The sequence below is a fragment of the Anastrepha ludens genome, chromosome 4 (genome assembly GCF_028408465.1).
Source record: "Anastrepha ludens isolate Willacy chromosome 4, idAnaLude1.1, whole genome shotgun sequence".
Taxonomy (NCBI): domain Eukaryota; kingdom Metazoa; phylum Arthropoda; class Insecta; order Diptera; family Tephritidae; genus Anastrepha; species Anastrepha ludens.
In genome coordinates this window covers 35,443,651-35,462,470 of record NC_071500.1, presented here as the reverse complement: position 1 = coordinate 35,462,470, position 18,820 = coordinate 35,443,651, and the positions used below count along the sequence as shown (strand labels likewise).

The 18,820-nt window shown below is 35.7% G+C and overlaps 1 protein-coding gene across 6 annotated transcripts in view; it reads left to right on the top strand.

Moving 5' to 3' along the window:
- The window catches only part of LOC128861629 (uncharacterized), a 162,045-nt gene that overhangs the window by 57,911 nt on the left and 85,314 nt on the right, over positions 1–18,820 (top strand). The window lies entirely within an intron of this gene.

Genomic DNA, 18,820 nt, shown 5'->3' with positions numbered 1-18,820 from the left:
ACGTATTTAAGTTACATCGAAATCGAAGAACATGACCCGAATAGCCCGGTTGAATTGAAATGGAAAGCATCATGTGTTATTGAAATCTCGAATAGCGAATTGCCTCCAATTTTTATTTATCAAAATTTTATTGATGCTGATCTGCTGGCTTTTTTCATGTCGTCTTATATGTACGTACATATGTATGTTTCGTTCCTTTTGCTCAGCAGATACGCCAAAGGCATTAAGAAATTTTCAAGCTTTCGATGAAACGGACATTTTATGAAGTGATTACAATCTTGGGTTTGTGTCCTTGCGCGTATTTTGTGATCTTATTTTTTTGATATTATGTAACAATATGCCATTTTTGAGTTAAAAATAGCGATGGGTGTGTATGTAAATCTTCACTTACCTTAAAACTTTAGCTCAACAAAAAATTCGTCCTTGACAAGTAATTGCAGCAACAACCATGTGTATGTCACACCTTCCTTGTGCGACTGTTGATGTAACTACTAAAAACTGGATATTGAAGTGGCAAATGAATTTTGAAATCCTCGATTTTCCTAAAAAATGTCGCCGATTTTTCTATCTCGCATTAGAGATGTACCGTCTTGATCAAGAAGTTCCCGAAACAAGCGCCAGGGGACCTTCTAAGTCGATTAATTTCAGTTATGTTTGTTTGTTAAGGTACCACATCTGTGATTAACATTCTAACTAAAATTTTATTGGCATTGCTTGATATTTGTAAAAGTTACGCCAGCTTGAGTAAATCAACCTCTGCACATGGTTGTGAGGTTGTAGAGTTTTAAATAGGATTTGAATTTGCAAGAACGGATTTGTATTAAATGTTGCGTTAAAAATGGATTCATTGGTGCGAAAACCTTAGAAATGTTGGCAAATTCGTTCGCTAATGATACTTTAAACAAAACAGCCACTTATGAGTGGCATGAACGTTTCAGAAGAATCGTGAGTACATCGAGAATGACGAACGTAGTGGCAGGCCGTTGACATCGACAGCATCAATTAAGTGAAAGAAAAGTTGATCAATAACCACAAATTAACCATCAGAGGGCTGGAAGATTACTTGAACATTGCATGTGGATCCGTTGAGATTATTGTATGTAACATAATATCCAAAGAGCCTGAATTTCATGCAAAAAAGGGACCGCGTTGATATCACCAAAGACATGAATCCGACCCAATATTCATCAATCGCATTATTACCAGAGACGAAAGTGGGCTTATGAGTACGGGACGCAATCCAAATATTAGGAAAGTGAGTGGAGATCTCCGAATGAACCAAGACCAAAAAAAAAAGACTTTAGTCAAAAAAGAAAGAGATGCGCACGGTTTTTTAAAAAGCGTTTGAATTTACTGAATGCGAATTAAAACCATAGAGGCGTAATCGTTTTTCCGGTCATCAATCCTTAGGGGAACATAGGGCATTAAGAGGTGTATTCGTAGTAAAAATAAGCAAATAAATACCAAAAAATACTAAAGAAACCATAACGACATTTTTCAAAAAGAGGACCTTATCTAGTTACATAACCTCAAATATAGCGAAAAAGTCGTTCCCTTAACAAAAGAGTTTATCTTAACAAAAAACAAACTCATAAATTAAATTGAACATAACCATAACGCATTTTAGTGTGTTTTTATATCCAAAGCTAGGCAACACCGCAGTAGGAAGAGAGAGATTTGACTGCTGAAAGCAGAAGAACACCAACAGCAACTGCACTCGCGTGCAATGCTACTAGATGTTAAAAAAAGTAATAAAACTGAGTGAATTATTGAACTAATTTTTAAAAAGTGTATATTTTACAAAATTATAAACATTACTTTTAATTAGAACAGGCTAGAAAAATGTCATGAAGAAAGAACTAAAACTCCGAGACTAAATAACAAAACAAAATATGCTAAATCAAGTTACGAAAATGGGAATCTGACCATACTGGCGCTAAAACGACGTAACTCATTGTCAAATTTGCTGAGCGCAAAGTAACGGTCCCGCGATAGGCGCCATCTCATTATTCTTTGCATCATGTATGAGACCTAATTAATAGCGTTGTTGTAATGTAAAAAAGAGACTATTGTACTTGAGAAAGTACTTGGGAGATTCCAACTAAACCTCAAAATGCTGAATGCACACATAAAACCGAGGTGCATCCATACGAGGTGATAGAAGTAGAAGGAAGAGCAGATTTTTTTTTTGATTTTTTTTTGCGATTTGGTCGTTTCAATGACAAAGTGATCTACTTTTTGGTTGTTGTTTCGCTTGTTTGTTTACATGTCGATTGAAATTTTGAAACTCAAGCCAATAAATTGCAACAACAAAATACGTGCAAAAAATATTTTTTTTTTTTTACTACTACAAATAAACGAAACGTCCAATTGCTGGATAAACAAATAGAACGAGACAAGATTGAGCAACTGTAAGTATGTAAACACAAAATATAACAGATTACAACTCGTAGTCTTTATGCAGGTCGGTTACAAAAGAATACTGCAAATATCCGTACATGGCATATTTTTTTTTTGAAAAATATCACAATTAATCAGTCTTCGGCGAATAATTAAGCAGACAGAAAAAAATGTGCTTTAGGGGGTTATTTAATATTTATTTATTTATAGTATTAAAAATGCGGAATAAAATGTTGCTATTATAATTTCTTCAATTATGATTTAAACTTTATGCCAAAATCTTAATCAATGATCTTTCAAGACACTGCATAAATTTGATTTATTTAAATTTATTGAAATTTACAGTCTTATACAAAGACAATAAGCACAAAAGCTAGCGGCAAAAGGGTTGTGTCTGTTCTTTTTCCTCTAATTAAAAAACTTGAGCTAACTTGCAACTCATACCGAATTATCATTTCCGTAATAAAAACCTGTATGAAGTTGCTATTTTTTCAGCTTTTCACACAAATTTATTTTCTTCTATTGTATTCTTCTGCCTGCAAAGGCAGCTGGTATGAATAGCTTACACACCAATCATAACGTATTGCCGTGAGATCAATTATCCCTCGTGAAAAAAAAACTCACCATTCGACTTCAGCTATACCACCGCTCAATGCTCGCTCTCTCTAGCGCACCATCCAGCGCCATCATCAGCATCAACAACATCATTAATCTGCCCACATCTCAATGTGTGCGATCATTTGTCATCTCAATTGTAGCTGTAACTACTTTGCGCTGTTGTGGCCATGTTGAGCATTTATTGAAGTGATTCATCACATTTAGTATGCCGCACAATAGCACTTATGAGAATATATTGTATGCTAATTCATATACGAGGTTAATGGGTAAGAATATTCAGCTCAATATACATACATGGCGACTAATTGTTCGTCTGAAGCATGAAATTGGCAATGTGCGGCAATTATATGTATGGAAAATGCATAGCGAAGGGGTAATAAAAGTTACAATTTTCACGCTTCGAAAATATTAATTTCGACGTGGTTTGCTATAGTAAAAGCCAACTGATTGTAAAAATTAATTAGCACACTTAATGTAAAGTTAACAAAAAGGCGTCAAAGACGGTGTTGGTTTGTGCAATAATGGATGACTAATTAAAAAAATATTAGTTTGGGGAAAACGAAATTCCTTATTTTTGTTTTATGGTCGGGCGATGCTACGACTACTAGCACGCCGGTCAACTTCGATAATTTCTGTTATTATATTTTATCAACATTTTTGATATTTTCTTTAAATCGACGAAGCAAAAATTGCACGTAATTAGCTGTTGCAGTATCGGCATCATAAACGCCATTCACCATTTCAGCGGCCTGGCTTGCATTTTCGCCTCCATAAAAGAAAAACTGTTAGGTGTACCAATTTTTCTCTTTGTTGACTTCCATTGTTAACACCCTGTAACTCACAACTGAATGGAACAAACAAAACACAGCAAAAGAATTTTTTTAGTGTGAAATATCACATTGTCAACGAGCATAAAATGTAAATTGGTTGAGCGATACTTTACGAGATATCGATCACTACAGCCATCTACCCAGAAAATAATGGATTTTTTCCCCCCAAACTAATATTTAATTTTAATTAAATGTTGCTCTAACAGCCTTATAACATCATATTGGAGAACACTTCCCTGTTGGTAGGTAAAAAATGAAGTAGGTAAACATTCGCAGCAAAAGGTTTACGACTTACGCTTGTTTTTCCACAGAATTTTCGCTTGAGATATTTATTATGTCAAAAATTTCCAAAACTTGATTTTTATTTTTTGAATTTTTATTGTGGCTGACAAAAGTATTGTGCATATGTAGCCTAGCATGGCATACCATGAGAGCTGTCACAAATTTAATCTGCATAATGAGCTTTACAGGTAACTGATTAGTATGTTTAGACATAACGGCACATGACATGACCCAGAAATTCGTTGATTTTTGATTTCTGTGCTCTTTATTGACCCTTTAAATTAATTTTGTTGCTTGTTCATGCTTTATTCGTATTGATTTTGATTGATTGATTCGTATTGAAATTTTCCAAATTGAGAGTTGTAATCAGCCGAGTGTTTCCCCGCGCTCTGCTCTAATGTTATGTAACGCTAAGTTTGTATCGGGTGTTTTGTTTAACTGCATGATAACTATCCATATTGATAACTTTAGTTTGACAGCTCAGAATGTCAAACTGTGCTAACATTTCTGTTCAAGGTTTGGCAAGTAATTATGAATCGTTTAACGCTAGAACAACGCTTTCAAATGGTATATGGAAATTTACTTGAAACAAAAAAAAAAAATCTGTTCGCGAAGCTCATAGAGCACTGAAGGCATCATCGATTCTCATTTCTTTTGAAATAAGGAAGGAGCTACCGTTACGAGGAATGGTGCGCGCTGAATGGAATTGTTGATGGCCGGAAATTTTCCAAGCAATCTGGCAGTCTTGCCAATTATACTTGGGGCTTAGAGAGAGGAGTTAAAGTAAAGGCAAAACAGGTGAAGTGGGAATTCATTGCTCCTTTGCAAACTTTCCGGACTCGTTTTAAGGATCTTAGCAGTTTATCGAAGGAAAGAGAACATCGCTTGTTCATTCTCACTTTATTCAACCCAAAAATGTGCCATCTAAGTCGGTTGAAAGCCGAAAAGCGGCAGATAAAATTATCCGTGCTAATAACGTTCCCACAACCGGAACGGCCCGAATTTATATCCGGTCGAAGACTGTCACTTCAGCAGCATTTCTCGTATATGTATGGGGAATGTTTATGCTACTACAACAAAAACATCTGTATTATCTTCGGGAATCTTCGGCGGCCTGTTCCCCTTAATTAGTCCTATCACGACTTGTTGCCCACTTCTTCTCTGTATACGAAGGAATTTTGCTGCCACCTGGTCAGACTTTTTTAAGAAACACTTGATTGTTTTGCTTTATTAATAAAAAACTTAATGTGATCGACAGTTCCTACTATGTTAGCGCCTAAAATTTATTCCGATCAAATTGGACGTTCCAAGGAACTGGCAGATCGCCAATTTACTGGCCAGTTCGGTGCCTTGAACAATATCCTGGCACTCGATGTAAGTTCAAGCTCATTCAGTTTTTAGCCGAGTGTATCCTCAACTTGCATTCCTGCTAGCTTACATTTTTGATCAGCTGCGAACAGTTTCTAAGCTCTCCACAGGCGCTTGACTGTCACTACAGACCCTGATTTTATGTCCTCGTCACCTTTTGCGAATTATCCAGTGTTAAGTACTAATTTTAGGTATTGCAAATACTTCCGATCGAAGGGACATTAAACGTGGAGCAATAAAGTATCTGTAAAGTTACTGTCTAAATCGCAATCAGCTCCATTACCATTTTTAGTCTTTGGAGTCGTCAATCTAGTACGTTTTTATCGAACTCCCCAAGATACTGTCTTTATTTGTTCATTTCTCCCTTATCGACAATCTAAGGGTATATTTTTTTCCAAACGAGACTCCAGGTATCAGTTGATCACTAAGCAAAAACAGAGGATACTGCTCCGGCAACCGTTTAAATAACTCTCTGCGTCCAGAACTCCGACCGTCATGTCACAATTCAAAAGAATGTATGTACTTTAAACATCGTTTCTATTGCCTTCTCTTGGATTGCGAAATCTAGAGGTAACAAATCCAACAAAGCATTAAGAGCCGATCCTTACATTCATTGTACTCATGGCGCCCGTAATGCCTGTAGAAACACTGATTTGTAGTCTGTAGAAACAGACACTTAGTCATAGTTCTGCGCCACCATATTACAGCAATTCATCTGATAAAAGCTAAGTAAATATATCCTCATTTCCGCATATTTATCTAAAAAAAATTGCTCGGCTTGTGACGTTCTTCATGACAAAAGAGCGATGTATTCGAACATTAACTTATTGAAACAAAGGATTGCATGCTCATGATAAAGTTACGCAGGAAGCAAGCATGCCATCCTCAGGCGTGTGCACAAACTGCGAGTCGAGATATCTGAATTGTAGTCACTCCAACGCAGTGCATCTTAGAATACACGAAGACGTTGAGATGATTGCACCTTCAAGTTATGTTGAGTCTCACAGCATGGATTCCCAACGGACAGTGGTCGGTTAAGAAAGTGTTGTTGGCTGCCCGGGGGTACATTGGATTCGCCTTCAATTCACCATAAGAGCTTGCTGAGCTATGCACTTGTCAAAATACTAAAGTTTCGAGTGCATAGCCTCAAAATCGCTCAACCAGACTAGCGTAAATACGTACTCGTATATTTCATAACAAATTGATTGGCACATTTGCTGAAGATGTGATTTAATAAGTTCATAAATATTTGAGTACCTACATATTTTCTTTACGTAATAAAAAATCATGTAGACGCACAAAATGTGTACGAATATGAAGATAGACATTTGTTAACCCAAAGATCAATAATGAAATTTGTGCATGCATAATTTATAACTTAGATGTTGGGTAATAAATCAACATTGAATGGAGTGTATAGTTTGTTTTGGGTCATCGTCGAACCGCAGCCAATTTCACACACTTACGAAAGGTTTTTAAAGCGCTGCTAACCTAAAAATGAAAGCCACAGAAAAATGAAAAGATAACAGAAAAAACACTTGCCTTCAAATAAACGAAAGTAAATAACAAAAGTCTTTTGAAAATGTCCCTCACATCGACAAAAAGTGCCAAAATTCGTATGCGCTTACCCATAAAAAAATCGATCAAGAAAAGTTCATTCGGCCACGCTTGTGAGAAGCAACCGCGATTTATTTCCTCTAATTCCAGTTTCTATAGTTTATTTTTTATGATCTTTGATTTGTAGTAGCTGCAAAATGTTTATCGTAACCAAAGTAAAGAAAAAAATGCTTGCGTGTCTAAATGATTTTTTTTGGTACGGTATGCAGAGTCTCCCTTTCACCTGCCAAGCAACTAATGTTTACTTTATATAGAGCATATCTGGATTTTCGGCAATTTGACATGATTAGTTTTTAAAAATTTATTAGGCTTATTCACTTGTTGACCATTATCATTCATAATTTCTAGCTAAACAGATATTAAAAAGAAAAACTTCATCAAGAAAAAAAGGGTAGCGCGGTATGCCAGCATGCAATCTTAATCGTTTTCTTTTTGATAGGTTCAGTAATCATCTAAACGAATTTAACTGATTTAATAAAATGCACTACTTTTTTCTTTCGAGCAAGTTTACTCGAGTTGGAGAGACATTTGTGAACACCATTAGGTCACATTAGAATTAGAAAAACGGCAGATTTGCACTTCGCCCGACATGGTTTCAAAATTTAGAAGGTGTAGTCAATATCAGATCGTTGACTGGCTCTCAAATGAGCTAACGGGTTTGTTTACGAAAAAAATGAGATTGTGTTGGTGATATACGAAAAAAATTAACACAGTCTTCGCAAGGATGATATATTACCAGGTTTGCTCGTTAGGTATGGTAAAAAACATTTTTGAGAGAACCTTTAGATTCCACGTCCTTGGTCTGTGTGTTGTTGATTTTTATCACTACCACAAGCTAAGTTTTGTGAAACACATCCCAAATGACATCAGCACATCTGTTAAATTCGATCTGAGCCGAATAACGGTCTGCTACGTAGAACACCTTTAAAAACCCTTTCGCCACGCAATCTTCGCTTGCCGTCTGAACGAGCGTGCGAATTCATGTGAAATAAGCGAACAGAATTTTGCAGTCCTAATATCAATAAGCCTGATATATATAACATATCCGAGTCTATGCAGATGGCTGCACAATTTGCAGGGATCTGTGCGAAGCCAGTGAGCACCCTCAGTTTATCCTTAAGGAGGCATAGTAGATGCTTAAATATCTTTTGGTTTTACCCCCAATAATGAATAAGCCTGGCTTAGTCCCATAGTTTATATTACCTATATATTATATATACAAGTACATATATTTGCACTTACCTCCTTTTCGGGTGTTTAGTCTAGCTCCTCCTTCTCTCACTGTGGCGGGCGCCTTGGTGTTATTCTACAAATGGAGGGGCCTACAGTTTTAACCCGACTCCGAGCGGCAGATATTTTTTAGAAAGAGCTTTTTTGTGGCAGAAATTCACTCGAAGGTTCACTGTTGGTGATAATCAAGCACCAAACCTTTCGGCTAGCGTCTCATAGTTTGGTGGCAGCTTAAATATCTTTACTACGAAACTCTTCCTTGATGGTATTTTGACCTATGACTAAAAAGGACCTAATAGTAGTTTCTCTATCCAATGCAGGAGCCACTTCATTTTCAGGTATTCCGATGTATCCTGGGACCTATAAAAGACTGATGCGATTGTGAACTCCTAATAAATCTAGCGCATCCGTGCGTTTAAGGGCACGTATTGACTTAATCGCAGAGGATTTTTATTGATAAAGCTTTGAGTAAAGCTGGGATGTAGCTCAGAATAGCGAATCATTCATTCCGGAATTTTTTTTTTCTAAATTGTTCTTTGCAAATAAAGAGATGGCATATAATTCCACTTGGAAAATGTTGGGAAAACGACCAACTGAAAAATTCTAGCGCCTAAGCCTTCAGGTGCTTTTTAGCCATCTGTATACCGGTGCAGGGTACGCTCTGGGATTTTCCTTTCAAAGATGGTGGTACTCTGATTTTTCTTAATTTCAGTTGAATATCTTCTGAAAACATTAACCGGAGCGATAGCATCTCTGGAGAGTTGGGCTGACTCATGGTGAAATGATGTTTAATGATGTGACCAATTTCAGACCGTTAGCCGACTCTCAGCAAATTTGACAGAATCAGTAGTTGGGCTGACGTAGCAGGAGTTATGAATCGGTTGGTTTACGAAAAAACTAAAATGTGTTAGTGATATACGAAAACAAATTAACACAACGTCACTTCGTTGCCTTCTAAATAATTACAGATTTTACGAGTGTGTGAATATTTGTGGAATTATCGCGCAAATTTCAGCTTGCGATGAGTTTGTGTTAGTGGTATATGAAAAAAAAAAATAATACAGTCTTCTTCGCTGCTATCTGAACAACGTCTGATTGGACGAGTGTGTGAATATATGTGAAATAATCGTACAGATTTCGGCTGGCGAATACTCCAGTGATGTAGCAGCCGAAGTTCCCCTCACAATTTGGTTGTTGACTATAGTTATTGGTCAAACCTAGTAATCTATCATCCTTGGGGCCAGCCATGGTGAAAAGATTTTTAGAAGTGTACCACCTAGCAGAACGTTATTCGATTCTGAGCGAATTTGGCAGATATAACGACGACATTCGTTTTGTGTTTCCCTAAGCTAAAGCTAAAAGCTCTAATGACGTAGAATCCAAAGTTCCACTCAAAACTTTTTTTCACCATACCTTACGAGCAGAGCCGTAGAGAGCATACCCGGGCCCCGGGGGAAAATCCGGGCCCCGGGGGAAAATTGCAAATGCGGGCCCTTTCCAATGATGTCTAATTCATATAAATACGTATAATCTCGAGTCCGGGCCCCTCTGAAAACTCCGGGCCCGGAGGAAAAAGTATCCGATCCCCCCCCCTCTCGTCGGGCCTGCTTACGAGCATACCTGGAATCTATCCTCCTTGGGGCTGGCGGTGGTGGTGAAGATGGCAATAAGTTAATATTATTGAAATCAAAATAAAATATTTTACAGCGTCCGTCAGTTATACTGTTTATTAGTCACAACTCGTCTAATCATAATTCGATGTCACGAGCTTTTCTACTGGTCTTAGGTATATTGTAAGACTCGAGTACTTCGGGAGAAAAGAGAAAAGCCAAGCATTTTTGCTAGCAACATAGAAATTCCAACAAGACATAATCCCGACAACTTTAAAACAGCCAGGTAAGGTGTTGAAACATAATAAGGTCCCGGCTGGACAAAACGACATTGATATTTATCCATACAAGTAAAAGTCCCGAAAGCTCTAAATTCCGATAAGACACAATGCAAAGAAAAAAATAAAATTCGTACTGAGAAAAGCGACAAACTATTGGCATAAGCAGTGAAGAAAAAATGTAATGGCTTCTTGTAACTGAAAAAGTAATATTATGTAATGCCATTCCATTCATACTTCGGTAAATTGTAAATATTTCATATAAAGTTGTGTAGTTTAATGCAAAGTGCAAGAGCAGCAGGCGTTTAATTTAGACATTCATCTGTGAAAGTAATGAAAGCTTGCAAATAAGAGCAAAGAGTGAGTTGCTATAAGGATGTCACAATTTAGTATACGTACGAGGGTTGCCATTTATATTTGTGGCCTTGGTCACTTCTAGTGTGGTCAGGCGCCTTCACCATCGTACATCATTGGCCGTATTGATATTATTTTACTAGGTACCTTTCATGCGCTATTTTTGAGAGGAAACGGAAAGTAATCCAGGGAAATTATAAAAGTAGTTAAAAGAAGTTTACTTTATTATTATAATTTATATGGATTTTTAGTCGGTATTTTTTCGAAATCTGACTCTGTCTGGATTATATTTGGTTGGGATGTAGGCGTATCTGGATTTTGTCTTTCGAGATTCTGTATTTTTGGAATTTGTGTGTCGGAATTTCGTCATATACCCAGCGCCAAAATGCTAAAAAAAACCTAGATCGTTCATAAATTTTACAATTCGATATATTCTTAATATTCGCACCCCTCATTTGTATACCGAAATCATCTTCTCTTGCAATCGACCACTACAATACAACTTTTTCTCTAAATATTCCAGTGCTTGTAAAGCCGGGGCATCAGCTGTTTCAATGCTTTTACTAATTCTATTTTGAAACTTTACGCTTTCACAATCATTTCAATTTGTAAATAAAGTAGCAAAAGTTCGTCGAAATAAAAACACATTTAGTACATGTTTGTATGTACATACACTCTTATATTTATTGAGCATGCATGATCTCGATTGCTACACATAGTATCTGTATGTATGTAGTTATGCATGAGCACTTTGCCCCATAACTTTATTGCCGGCATTTACCAATTTTTGCGCGAAGTTGGGTAGAGACAATTGGAAAATAAGCATAGGGAAATAATAATAGTTCATTGACTCGTGCACGATTCAAGCGGCTTAGTAATTATGAATTGTTTGAAACGAGTGAATGGCTATTTGTAGCAAGAGGCGTTTGAAGTGGCAGCAAGAGGGGCGGCAGGCAATGATGATGCATAGAATTGGCACAACCGCAAGAGGTGTATTTCACTTATAAACAAGCTTACATATGATATATGAACATATACCCTTCTGGAAAACGTTTTCTAGTCAACAAACATAAGTTAGCAAACTCTCGACACTTTCCCCAAGTGATGAGCGCCGCTATGTGTAATGTTTGCTGCGCTTCATAAGAGCCACAAAATGGTTCCACAAAGAAAAATAAATGAGGTACCCGTGTCACACAGTGGTTCCACAACGGACCTGCTAGGTCTAAGTGAGTGGACCGTACAGAACAAATACACCAATACCCTCACCTAACCTAATAAATCATGTGACCAATAATCAAGCTTCAGAAATACCATAGTTTATTAAAAATTACTAATAATGGATTAATGCAAATTTAAGGCATCGCCTTTTATAACGTTCAAGAGTCCTTTAAGAGGTTAGGGATAGCCAGAATTTTCAAAACATTTGATTTTTTTTTTGCATTTTCTTAAAGTAGGCATAATATCTTAAAAATATTGTGTGAAAATTTTAAGTGAATCCGACAAATACTTTTCGAGTTTTTCAACAATTAACAAAGGGCGCTCGGGCGCTCCGGAGCGGTCGAGAGCAAGACTTCGCAGCAGCTGCAACTTTAAATGCCTTTTTTTCAGAATAATGTTTTTTTAACTGGTGATCACTGCAAATTAAAAACGGCTTGGTAGATTTCAATAAAATTTATACTGCTTTTGAAAACCATAAAAAACGCATGCTTGATCGGAGGATTTTTTTTAATTTCGATTTTTTTTTTAACAATTAATTGTCGGTTTTTTTCTCGAAAATCTTAAAATATTTCCTGAAGTTGTCATATTGTTAATTTGAAAAAAAAGTCCGAATGTTTTTAGATGAACCTCGAAGGACAAGTGATGATCACCACAAGGAACTTCTGGAGAAATGGGCTCCACACGAACAGCGATAACTTTTACAATTACTAATATTTTTTTTTTGAAATTTTGCTAAAGTCATGTCGAAACTTGATGTATTAATGCTATGTTTTTATTTTTGTAAAATAAAGAAATTACTAGCAAAAAAAATTATTGAAAATCATAACTTTTTCGGGACTCTGACTATCCCTAACCCCTTAAGCAACTAAATTTTTTCCAAGTCTAAAAAAATCTAGGCGTCATTTGGAATATCGACCAGAGAGTAGTTTTGAAACTTTTGTGATTCGTGCCTTTGATTACAGAGAACAAATCACAGTTGAGCTACTGGCTCACCTTAAAATTAAACATTCTTCTGTATCTCATAACATTTTTCTCTATCTCCCAACATTCTCTTTTGTCTGAACATTTTATTTTGCCGCAGCCTTCAACGTTATTGAGAACATTGGAAATTATTCACTGATTTCTTCCACATTTTCTAGCGATTTCGCACATTAAAATCTCGTCAGACGCATGAGCTATTGACTCAATTTCAAGCTCTGTAAATGTCATGCTACGAGGCATTATTTGCGAGCGGAAAATACTTCTTCACATATTTATAAAAATCCATTTATTTATTTTATACAATACAATATAATTATGAGACTGCTGCGCTTCTCTAAATGAAATATTCAAATTTTTTTTTTATGAAAGATTGCGTTAAATGAACGCTCAAAATGGATTGCATTTGAAATCTTTTGCTAGTACAATACAGTGCATGCACTTTTCCTCTTTAAATAAAAATAAAAATTAAAAATAATATTTTTTATATGTATGTAAAACCTTTTCTTTCTTCTTTTGACATATGGGCAATATTTCAAACTGGATATCAACTATGGTATATCTTTTCAGTGTTTTCATTGTTTTCTGTTGCTTTTCTTTCGGCTTTCTCGTGCCATCTGCCTCGACATAGAATGACGTAATTTCTTTAATGGCAAAGTGTGTCACTCGACAAGTACGCGTACTTGATTTCTTCCATAAGGGAAAACTTAACACACCCACTTACGTACAATTTTATTCTGTGTATATATTTTATGTCGTAAGAAATGGGGGTTATGTAATAACCAAAAGGGTGCGCAGTTCTGATGCTTGAAAAGTGGTTGTGGCCATTTACGATAGTTATTCCTGCGAATGGAAAAACACATGTAAGTGTGTGTATGTATGTATATTCACAAAGCAAAGTTCTCAAATGGTAGGCAATGCCATATTTTATAAAGAGTTTTAAGCTTGTTGATTCACTTTGGCTAGCCTTTGCGCTGCCTTGAATGTTTTATATATACAAGGTAGCGCAAAGTTTATCAATTTTGTTTTTGAATAACTTTTTTACTAAATAAAAAAATACGATTTTGAGTGATGACAATCTTTATTTTGACTTTTATGCGCTCCATTGTTGTTTGTTTTTTGTGTGCTGCACCTGTCTAATTCACAAGTGTCAAAAATGCTTAACGTACGACGGCATTTGCTTAAATCGCAAGTCTTCGATAGGGTGATTAATTATGCGCCACCTTGTCATTTATGCATACAGAATTTGAAAATGTTCTTGTCAATTTTAGATTTGATGCCCTGATGACACTAATATTGTTTCATATTTGTTAGTAAATCCAGAACCACGGTTCAATTCCTACTAAGATATCAAATTTCAAAGCTAATCTGTTAATCAAAAAATTGCAAATTACATTTCTGTTACCAAACCACGAAAACCAAGGCTCAAGCGCTTAAGTGCATAGCCACTATAATTTGAAAAACCTCAGCCTAAATCAGTACCGATCGTAGAGGCCGATCCTATTCCTATTTTCAAGCAAACACTTTTGGGAGACAGTTTTCAATATATCATTTGGCAGTTACCCTCTGAGTCTAAAATCTAACCAAATAGCAGCAACTATTTTTGCTCTGGGGAAGTAAACCCAGATCATCATTTTTGTTGCTGACATTTGTTGTCTGGCTTTCACAGGTGGATCCATACCATTGACTGTTGTTTAGTTTCTGAGTCAAGGAAGGAAGAACTAGGATTTAATTTTATATCCACTCTCTTTCCAGCTAAGGAAAGAATTGGATACCAATTGAATATGGTGTATTGGAGCCGGTATATATTCTCATAGACTTAAAACTCAAAAATCTGTATGTCTTCCTAATACCAGCAGTGTCTTCCAGGCGGAAGTATTAGCAATAGGGGATGCTTGTAGGCTACTAATCGCAGATTTTTCTTTTAAGGGCAATATTGTTATTCCTTTGGATAGCCCACCTGCAAACCAGGCACTGGATTCGGCTACAAAAACCTCTAAGGTGGTGAAACAAATTAGGAATAGTCTTGCCACCTTGAGCGAAAACTATAAAGCTACCTGAATCTGGGTCCCGGAACATCACTACTTTTAAGGTAACGAAAAAGCAGATGAACTGGCAGGAGGGGGATCTGCCATGAGTAACGCCCTAGCAGAATCGGTATTCACGCCCTTAGGTGTAGTCAAGAATACAATTTCTCTAAAATTACTCCAAATCACGGATTGTAGATGAAGAGACTAAACGAAATGCAAAATAGTCGACATTGATAAACATAAAACGACGGGACGACGAGACGCCTGGGGCCTAACGGCAGACATAACAGGTTTTTGGTCTAACAGAGAACAAGCAGCCAAAATGGGCATCCCTCACAAAACATACTGTCACTGTTGTAAGCAATTAGAGAAAAGGGAAAGAATCTTCCATTTTCTCTGTGCATGCCCTGCCCTATGGAAGTACAGGATGTAGCAACAAAATGGTGCGGAAGCGCTAGTTGGATTCTGGATGAATCACCACTTGAACCAATCAACCAAGCGATAAAATTGTATACATTTATTTAAAGAAAAGTAGCAATTATAGATTAGTGTTTAATCAAAGCAAGTTGCTTTTTTGAGTTTAGCTAACAATTTTTTCAATTCCAACTTAATTTTGTTGTGTGTATAAGTATTTAAATCTAAGTATTTAAATCTCCTAATACACATTGACACCTTTTTCATTGTCACTTTTGTTTACATTTTGCTATTTTTTCCTTACTTATTGATGGCACATTGATTTCCATTAAGTATTTATGCACGCCCCCTTAATTTGCGAGTAGGTGGCCGCTCTATGAGCTGCAATAGACTATAAGTATTCCTATGTATATGTATAGTATGCACATAAATAGTCACGCGTTGACGCTTTTTAATGTTAATGAACTGTAAAGATCTTTGACTATTTATTATCTTTAGCTTATGACTTGACAGCAAAATTTACGGAAGGTACAAGTATATAAACTCATGGACATTAAAATAGGTGTGCGACATTTTGGGCAGTTTTGGATATTTTATTGTACTTTTGCTTATTTAGTGCGTATTAGTATTTTTTATAAAATTGTAACTGATTATGCAGTAAAAACCATAAAAATAGAGTTTCCAACTTTTTAGGTTTTTTTTTTAACTTCGTGCAAAACTCATGAAAATTTTGCATATTTTCCCCAACATTTTAAACTTTTCAATCAAATTCTTAAAATATTTTAAAGTGAAACTCCTTAGGCGTCGGTGGACGAGCGAGAATGGAGAGTAAAATTTCAAGGCCATGCAATTGGGCATTTTCGTTCTGCGAGAGAGAAAAAAGATATAACGTAGAGGAAAAGGAGAGGTAGAGCTATACCTTATATATATCTTAGATACACTTTAAGCTATTCTTCCTGAGTTTTTCCTTGTAGTAGCTAATTTCTATGGCGTTTTATTTCCTTGGCGCCTCCTTCTTGGGGCGTTTTTGGTCCCAATTTTTTTAGCGTTTTGTTTTTGGTGCCTGCTTTTTGGCGCTTATTTCCGTTTCCTGGCTAGTGCTCGTGCGTACTATAGTGTGCTATCCACTCCGACGTCGGATTTATTCGTATTGCCTTGCGGTAATTTATGCCGTTGCTGCGGTCCTGGAATCGCTGCGTTTGCGCTGGTGATAAACGCTCGGAGTAGTGCGCGTTGTTCCCACGGTTTGTGTCCAATGTTTACCTACATCGATCGACCCTTCTCCGTTTTTTGTAAATTTTGTCTATTTGTATTTTCTGCAAATGTTGTGAATTTATTTAGACATATATTCTTTCTCTTTCTCTCTCTCTCTCTCTCTCTCTCTCTCTCATTCTCTCTCGGGTCTCTCCCTCTTTCTATGTCTGCCTTGAAAGTTTCAATTCTGTTATGTGCACTACGCTACAGGCACTTTTTTTTTGGTATGCAATTTTATAGTATAAGAAAGTTCAATGTAAGTGGGTATGAAATACTATTTAATTTTAATTTTTTGTTGTTTGTTTACGGTGCTAACCATTCTCTTCCATTCAAAGTACGTTCAATAATTTTTCGGCAACTGCTTAATAAGTGAGTCATCAAAGCCAGATTAGTTTACATTTATATGAAGCACTTTATTGAACATTTTTAATAAATATTTGTTAAACATCTAAAAAGATCAGAGGCTTGAGTATAGTAATACAATATTTCGACAATTTTTTTTATATGGAAGAAAGTGGCCAGCACCGTGAACAAAAAAAATTGTCAAAAATCAGCGGTATTTTGTAGCCACTTGGAACTTCAACTTTATTGTAATATACTAAAATTTAATGGGCTATAAAATTGCCTACCAAAAATATTCTAAGAATAAGAAGTTACTAAAATTTAATAAGTTTTAAAACTAATTATAATAACTAACTAAAAATGGTTTAAAAATTCGAATTAAAGTGTTTGAAATTTTAGTGGGAACTTACAGAATTTTCAGAATTTTTGCACGAAGTTTAAAAACAAAAGTTATATGGTTTTCGTTGTGCAGTGAGTTAAGCTTTTATAAAAAATTAATAGCTACTAAATAAAAAAAAATGAAGTTGTTGCACACCTGTTTTATTGCCCAAGACTGTATGTAAATCTAATAGTGAATATAAAGAAATATAAAAGTAAATATATTTAAAAAGCAAACATTTTATTGGAAAAATGCAATACAACTTTAAACAATAACTCATTTCCTACAGTCTCAGTCAATGACAGTATTTTTGTTACCAAATTAGGCAGACAGGGTTTTGATTCATAAATGTTAAAGTCAAATGATTTATTCGCTGATTATAATCAATCAAAAGCACTCACTCATAAAATATCTCTTAGTATTAACCAATTTTTTTTAATAATATATGAAGAACTTATGGGGTTAGGGGTAGTCAGAGGCCCGAAAAAATGATGATTTTCAATATTTTTTTTTTTTGCTAATCAAATACTTTATTTTACAAAAATATAAAGACAGCCCGTTTCTCCAGAAGTTCTTGAGGTGATCATCACAAATCCTTGGAGACTAATCTAAAATCAATCGGACAAGAGAAATTAGTTTTATTAATAGATAATCTTGTGCCTGATTGAAGTTTTTTTTTCAAAACTAACAATATGGCGGCCTCAAGAAATATTTTCCAGATTTTCGAGGAAAAACCGACAATTAATTGATTAAAAAAGAAATCGAAATTTTGACAAGGCACGAGTTTTTTATATTTTTCAAAAGCAGTATACATTTTTTTGAAATCTACCAAGCGGTTTTTAAGTTACAGTGATCACCAATTCAAAAAACACGGCTAGCTACTTTCTCTCGAACACTCCGGAGCGCCCAAGCGCCCTTTGTTAGTTGCTGAATAACTCAAAAAGTATTTGTCGGATTTAATTAAATTTTTCACACAAAATTTTTAAGATATTATACTTTAAGAACGTGCAAAAAAACATCAATTTTTCTGACTCCGAGTTCTTTCAATGTCCCTGTGTGGTACCTTATGTACTCACATTTAAGCTTTTAATCTTTGAAATCATTCCTAGCAGATTCGGATTTTACACGAAATTCTAAGAAAAAAGTCTACTAGCGCAAAGCTCTAAAATCAGTTGCGAGCCTACAAAGTTTTAAAAGAAGTTGTCCTATTGTGCCATGTACACCAAATGATGGACATTCTTTTTCTAAGAACGGTCACTCCTCGGCGGCAATGGCTGAAGCCGCGAATGTATTTCTGCCAAGAAAAAATACCTCATAGAAATTTATTTGGCTCTCTAGTGGGCTTAAAATTGTAGGCGCCTCCGTTTGAGGAACAACATCAAGACGCACACCACAAATAGAAGGAGGAGAAGCTCGACCATACATATAATAAAGGGTCTTAAATACAAGCGCCAATTATATATGTATATGTATATACTTATATAATAGATATATTGTGCCATATGTTTTATCTGAATTTTACAGATTCAGGTGCGTTACTGAAAAAAGTTTTTAATTGATCAAATGTTATTGAATGCTTCCCCAGAAATGCAGTGTCTCTTTGATTGATTGACAAAGC